Raw genomic sequence first — 8011 nt, 5'->3', positions numbered from 1 at the left:
ATGTTGTGTCTTCATTCTCATTGGTTTCAAAGAACTTCTTTATTTCTTCCTTCATTTCATTGTTTATCCAGTCAACATTCAAGAGCCAGTTGTTCAGTTTCCATGAAGCTGTGCGTTTCTGAGTTAGTTTCTGAATTCTGAGTTCTAATTTGATTGCACTATGGTCCGACAGACTGTTATGATTTCAGTTGTTTTGCATTTGCTGAGGAGCGATTTACTTCCAATTATATTTTCAATTTTAGAGTAGGTGTGATCTGGTGCTGAGAAGAATGTATATTCTGTGGATTTGGGGTGGAAAGTTCTGTAAGTATCTCTGAGGTTTGCTTGTTCCAGGTCTGAGTTCAAGTCCTCGATATCCTTGTTAATTTTCTGTCTGGTTGATGTGTCTAATATTGACAGTGGAGTGTTAAAGTCTCCCACTATTATTGTGTGGGAGTCTAAGTCTCTTTGTAAGTCATTAAGAACTTGCCTTATGTATCTGCGTGCTCCTGTATTGGATCCGTATATATTTAGGATCGTTAGCTCTTCTTGTTATATTGATCCTGTTACCATTATGTAATGTCCTTCTTTGTCTCTTTTGATCTTTGTTGCTTTAAAGTGTATTTTATCAGAGACGAGAATTGCAACTCCTGCTTTTTTTTGCTCTCCATTTGCTTGGTAAATCTTCCTCCATCCCTTTATTTTGAGCCTTTGTATATCCTTGCATGTGGGATGGGTTTCCTGGATACAGCACACCAATGGGTTTTGGCTTTTTATCCAATTTGCCAGTCTGTGTCTTTTGATTGGTGCATTTAGCCCATTTACATTTTGGTTAATATTGTTATGTGTGTATTTGATACTGCCATTTTGATGCTAGCTGCCTGTTTTGCTTATTAGTTGATGCAGATTCTTCATTTTGTTGATGCTATTTAGCATTTGGTATGTTTTTGGAATGGCTGGTACTGGTTGTTCCTTTGTATGTGCAGTCCCTCTTTCAGGAGCGCTTGTAAAGCTGGCCTGGTGGTGACAAAATCTCTAAGTACTTGCTTGTTTGCAAAGGATTTGATTTTTCCTTCACTTCTGAAGCTCAGTTTGGCTGGATATAAAATTCTGGGTTGAAAGTTCTTTTCTTTAAGGATGTTGAATATTGCCCCTCACTCTCTTCTGGCTTGTAGGGTTTCTGCTGAGAGATCTGCTGTGAGTCTGATGGGCTTCCCTTTGTGGGTGACCCAACCTTTTTCTCTGGCTGCCCTTAGCATTTTCTCCTTCATTACAACCCTGGTGCATCTGATGATTATGTGCCTTGGGGTTGCTCTTCTTGCGGACTATCTTTGTGGTGTTCTCTGTATTTCCTGGACTTGAATATTGGCCTGCCTTCCTAGATTGGGGAAAATTTCCTGGATAATATCCTGAAGAGTATTTTCCAGCTTGGATTCATTCTCTTTGTCACATTCAGGTACACCTATTAAACGTAGATTAGGTCTCTACACGTAGTCCCACATTTCTTGGAGACTTTGTTCATTCCTTTTTGTGCTTTTTTCTCTAGTCTTGGTTTCTCATTTTATTTCATTGAGTTGATCTTCAACCTCTGATATCCTTTCTTCTGCTTGGTCAATTTGGCTGTTGAGACTTGTGCAAGCTTTGGGAAGTTCTTGTGTTTTTCAGCTCCATCAATTCACTCATATTTCTCTCTAAATTGTCATTCTTGTTATCATTTCCTCAAATCTTTTTTCAAGGTTCTTAGTTTCTTTGCATTGAGTTAGAACGTGTTCTTTTAGCTCACGGAAGTTTCTCATTACCCACCTTCTGAATTCTGATTCTGTCATTTCATCACACTCATTCTCCATCCAGCTTTGTTTCCTTGCTGGTGAGGGATTGTGATCACTTGTAGGAGGTGAGGTGTTCCAGTTTTGGATGTTTTCCTCCTTTTTGCGCTGGTTTCTTCCCATCTTTGTGGATTTATCCACCTGTCATCTGAGTAGTTGCTGACTTTCTGATTGGGTCTCTGAGTGGATGTCCAGATTGTTGATGATGAAGTATTTCTGTTTCTTAGTTTTCCCTCTAACAGTCTAGCCCCTGTGCTGTAGGACTACTGAGGTCCACTCCAGGCCCTGCTTGCCTGGGGAATACCTGTAGCAGCTGTGGAACAGTGAGGGTTGCTACCAGTTTTTTCTTCTGCTATATTTGTTCCAGAATGATGCCCGCCAAATGTCAGTCTGATCAGTCCTTTGTGAGGTGACTCTTTGGATATACGGGGGTCAGGGAGCTGCTTGAAAAGGTGGTCTGTACTTTATAGGAGCTCACGTGCTGAGCTGTGAGCTCTGTTGTTCATTCAAGGCTTCTAGTCAGGTACGTTTAAGTCTGCTGCAGCAGAACTTATAAAGCCCCTTTTCTTTCTCAGGTGCTCTGTCCTGGGGAGTTAGGGCTTTATTTATGAGTATCCCTTGCACTGTCCTGCCCAGCAAGGAGGCAGTATAGCCACTGCCTGCCTGCCAAGGCTATGCTGAGCTGTTCTGGGCTCCGACCTGCTGCCATGGGCTCCGTCCTGCTGCCGTGTGTAATTCCCTGTAGTCCTGTTTATATGGGTGTGGTTAGAACTGCCGTGGCGATGGTAGCCCGCCTCTGTAATGGCGGACTCTCTCTGATATGGCGGGTTGCCTCCGTAACGGCAGCTGCATCAGCAATGGCAGAGTACCTCTGTAGGGGTGGAGTGCCTCGGTAATGGTGGATGCCCCTCCTCCACTGACCTGCACTGTCCTGGGTTCAGCTGTACTTGCCGTGAAACTCTTAACCCTGAGTGTTTCCAATTGCTGTTTTGTTTGTTTTTGTGGGGGTGGGACCCGCCGAGCCTGATCACCTGGCTCCCTGCCTCAGAGCCTTTTTATTTAAGTTGAACGGTTGACTCTCTCCCAGGTATTTCAGTCGCCTGCTGAAAGGGCACCAGGATCTGTGTGATTTCCCGTGCAGCAACCCACTGAGCCAGCTGAAACAACGTTGCCTCCTGGGAATCTCCTGGCCTGGCTTACTATTTAAGTCCCATTTAATCAGATGGATGTGCTAATCTGCCTTCCCAAATCTCAAATTGCCAGTTTAACAGGGCAACCAGACCAGTGTATTTTGTATGGAGTGCCACTGTGCTGCCACACTGGCCGAAACGGCCACGCTAGTCGAAACAGTTGCGCTGGCAGCCTGTGGGGCTCCTACACCTGGGAATCTCCTGGTCTGTGGGCAATAAAGATCTGTCTGGAAATGTGGCATCCACTCACCCTCTGCGCTTTCACTGGGAGCTGCAATCCTGAGTTGCTCCTATAGCACCATCTTCCAGATCCAACTTAACCTTTTTTAAGTGTACAACTTAAAAAAGTTATTAAGTACATTCATAGCATGGTATTAAATACATTCATAATATGCAGCCATCACCACCATGCAACTCTATAATTCTTTTCATCTTATAAAATCAAAACTCTATACCTATCAGACAATAACTCCTAATTTCCCCTTGCTCAGGCCCCTTGCAGCCACCATTCTACTTTCTGCCTCCATGATTTTAATTACTTTGGTATCTCATTTAAGTGGAATCATATAATATCTCTTTTTGTGACTGGCTGGTTACACTTAGCATAATTTTCCTTTTTTTTTTTTTTTGAGACAGAGTCTCGTTCTGTCACCAGGAACCAGTCTGGAGTGCAGTGGCAACCTTGGCTCACTGCAACCTCTGCCTCCCAGGTTCAAGCAATTCTCCTGCCTCAGCCTCCCAGGTAGCTGGGAGTATAGGTGCACGCCACCACAGCCAGCTATTTTTTTTTTTTGTAGTTTTAGTAGAGACAGGGTTTCATCATGTTGGCCAGGATGGTCTCGATCTCTTGACCTTGTGATCCACCCACCTCTGCCTCCCAAAGTGTTGGGATTACAGGCTCAAGTTACTGTGCCCAGCCAGCATAATGTTCTTAAGGTTCAACCATGTTTTAGCAGAATGCAGACTCTTCTTTTTAAGACTGAATTCTATTCCATTGTATAAATAAGACCACATTTTTCTTATCCATTCATTGTTTATTGACACTTTGGTTGCTTCCACATTTTAGTGATTGTTGATAATGCTACTATAAACACGGGTGTACAAATAATCTTTTTGAGATTCTGCTTTTAATTCTTTTGGGTATGTACACAGAAGTGGAATAACTGGGTTATATAGTAATTTTATTTTTAACTCTTTGGGGAACTATCATACTGTTTTCCACCATATGGTAAGTCTTTGCTTAAGCCAATATCTAGAAGGATTTTTTTCCTGTGTTATTATTATCTTCTAGAGTCTTTATGGTTTCAGGTCTTAGACTTAAGCCTTTAATCCATCTTGAGTTGATTTTTGTATAAGATGAGAGATGAGAATCCAGTTTTATTCTCCTACATGTGGTTTGCCAATTATCCTAGTGCCATTTGTTGAATAGGGTATCATTTCCACACTTCATGTTTTTGTTCACCTTGTTAAAGATCACTTAGCTGTAAGTATTTGGCTTTATTTCTTCTATTCTGTTCCATTGACCTATGTGCCTATTTTTATACCAGTACCATGCTGTTTTTTTTATAGCAGTACCATTTTTCATACTAATATCATGAAGTTGGGTAATGTGATGCCTCCAGATTTATTCTTTTTGCTTAGTCTTGCTTTGGCTATGAGAGGTCTATTGTTTTTTTCTAATTCTGTGAAGAATGGTGGTGTCATTTTGATGGGAATTGCATTGAATCTGTAGATTGCGCTGGCAGTATGATATTTTCACAATATTGATTCTACCCATCCATGAGCATGGGATGTGTTTCCATTGGTTTGTGTCATCTATGATTTATTTCAGCAGTGTTTTGTAGTTTTCCTTGTTGTTTTGTAGTTTTCATGTTGTTGGTTAGGTATATTTCTAATTTTTTTTTTTGCAGCTATTGTGAAAGGGTTGAGTTCATGATTTGATTCTCAGCTTGGTCACTGTTGGTATATAGCAGAGCTACTGATTTACGTACGTTAATTTTGTATCCTGAAACTTTTCTGAATTCATTTGCCAGTTCTAGGAGCTTTTAAGATGAGTCTTTAGGGTTTTCTAGATATATGGTCATATCATCAGCAGTGACAGTTTGACTTCCTCTTTGCCAATCTGGATGCCCCTTATTTCTTTCTCTTTGCTGATTTCCCTGGCTAGAACTTCCAGTACCATGTTGAATAGAAGTGGTGAAAGTGGGCTTCCTTGTCTTGTTCCAGTTCTCAGGGAAATTCCTTTCAATGTTTCCCCATTTAGTATGATGTTGGCTGTGAGTTTGTCATAGATGGCTTTTATTACCTTAAGGTATGTCCCTTCTATGCTGAATTTGCTGAGGGGTTTAATCATTATAATTTTGATTTGCATTTTCCCAGTGATTAATGATGTCGAACATCTTTTCATGTGTTTATTGGCCATTTGTATATCTTCTTTGGAGAAATGTCCATGCAAGTCCTTTGCTCTCCACTTTTTTTTTGAATGAAGTAACAAAAGCAAACACTTAATGAAAGTGAAAGTACACTCTGCGGTGTGGGAGCAGGCCCAGCAGTGGGCTCAAGGACGTGATACAGAATCTTCTCAGGTCCAAATACCCCCTAGAGGCTGGTGTTGCCCCCTTCAGAGTCGCAAGTTACCCCAGGCCCTGGCTGGGTCCACAGATGATATCTGGGAGCCAGGGATTGAAGTAAAACACCTTAGAAATTTACCTAGTGTCCCATTCTGCAGCCAACTTGGCACTCAACCCACAAGACAAAGTTCTTCCCATTCTTCTCTGCCATTGCCACAGGCAGAGGAACCACTCTCTGTGGTCACCACCACCACGGTTCTATGGGGAGTTCTGCCAGGATTCTGCTGATGTTCACTTAAAGATCAAGAGTTCTTCATCAGTTAGCTTGGGATGAATGCTGCCAGACCTAGAACTCATTCTTTAGGGCAGTGGATTTCCCTTTGGCCCAGGACAGGCTCAGAAATACTGATCAAGTGCCTAGTCCTGGATTCAGGGATCCCAAGGTCCTGCTTAATGGTCTAACCTACTGTGGCTAAATTGGGACATAAGGTGTAAGACAAAGTCCCATTTACTTTTCCTTTTGCTTTTCTCAAAACAGAAGGAGTCTTTCACCATAACCACCACAGCTGTAGATGTGCTGGATCACACCTGAAGCCAACGTGTCTCAGAGCCCAAACTGCAGTATAGTACCTGGATGTCACCATTGGGAATTCACGGACCAGGGTCTCTAGTCAGTAGGTGATGCATCCTGCCAGGTCTCCGCTTTGACAGAGCAGCACTGAGTTCAATGTAAGGTCCCTCAATTTCTGCACTCTCCCTCTCCCAAGGGAATGGATTTCTCCACATTGGGCGGCCATTTCTGGGGTGTGTTGGCAGGGTGGCACAAACACTCTCTTAGCCACTCTGATGTAGGTCACATGTCTCCCAAGTCCACTGGCTCTGAGGCTAGCCTAGCACTAGACTTTGCCTGGGAATTGCAGTCCTTCTGGTCCAATCTGCCTCTCAGGTTCACTAGAGCCCCAGAGCACTCCATCTTGCAGTGGCAAGGCTGGCCAGAACTTAAGTTCTGGCATCTGGGATAGGCAATTCCCTTCTGGCTAGGGCCAATTCAAATGCTTCCTCCATGGACAGACATCAGCTGACTTTCACCTGGTTCTGCTTTCTGCTGTGACAGGGCAGCACTGAGTTCAATGCAAAGCCTCACACTTGCTGTGCCCTCCTTCAGGTACACAGATCTCCATGCCACGTGGCTGTTGCCAAGAGATAAGGAAGAGTATAGGCTTTTATTCAGCCACCCTGCTCCATCCCTTCCTCTCTCCTTTTCTAAGCTAATAATTCTCTACATAAATTAGTCTTTTTTTTTTATTTTTATGGAGTCTTGCTCTGTCACCCAGGCGGGAGTTCAATGATGTTATCTTGGCTTACTGCAACCTCCACCTCCCAGGTTCAAGCAATTCTCCTGCCTCAGCCTCCTGAGTAGACGCAGCCATGACACCTGGCTAATTTTGGTATTTTTAGTAGAGATGGGGTTTCACCGTGTTGGCCAAGCTGGTCTCGAACTCCTGACCTCAAGTGATCCACCCGCCTTGGCCTCCCAAAGTGCTGGGATTATAGGCTCTTGAGTCACCATTCCTGGCCTAAATTAGTCTTTTAATTATGTACAAAACAAAATGTGGAGCTACAAACTAAATTTATGATGATACTAGATTTTAGATTCATATTTTTAAAAGTGTATTAGTCCCTTTAATCATGTAGAGAACAAAAAGCAGAGTTACAATCTTGTTACAAACTTACACTAGCTTTTATCACTGCCCATGTAGCTTTATTAAGGTCTTTATTTTTTTTCATACAGCTTTGAATTACTATCTAGTGTTCTTTTGTTTCACCTTGCAGGGCTCCCTGAAGCATTTCTTGCAGAGCAGATATGGTGGTAACAAACTCTATTAGCTTTTCTTTGTCTGAAATGTCTTAATTTCTCCCTCACATTTGAAGGAGAGTTTACTGAATATAGGGTGACTGACAGTATTGTTTTTAGCACTTTGAATATATTGGTCCAGTGGCTTTCTCTTAACAGACATATTTGAAAAATAAAGAGATATTTGAAAGTAATAGAATAGAAAAATTAACCAAGTGATTTAGTTTGGGTGTTGTTCTCTCTAAATCTCATGTTGAAACATAATCCTTAATGTTGGAGGTGGGGCCTGCTGGACTGTGTTTAAACTGTGAGGGCAGATCTCTCATGGCTTTGTGCTTTCCTTAAGATAGTGAGTGAGTTCCCATGAGACCTGGATGTTTAAAAGTATAGCGCACCTCCCCTCCAGTCTCTGTCTTGCTCCTGCTTTTGCCATGGGAGATGCCTGTTCCCCCTTCACCTTCCTTCATGATTGCAAACTTCCTGAGGTCTCACCAGAAGCAGATGCTCTCTCTGTGCTTCCTGTATAGCTTGCAGAACCATGAGCCAATTAAACCTTTTTTCTTATAAATTATCCAGCCTCAGGTATTTATT

The sequence above is a fragment of the Callithrix jacchus genome, chromosome 11, assembly GCF_049354715.1.
Source record: "Callithrix jacchus isolate 240 chromosome 11, calJac240_pri, whole genome shotgun sequence".
NCBI lineage: Eukaryota > Metazoa > Chordata > Mammalia > Primates > Cebidae > Callithrix > Callithrix jacchus.
The sequence above is the reverse complement of the archived record's forward strand: the minus strand, read 5'-3'. Positions refer to the sequence as shown.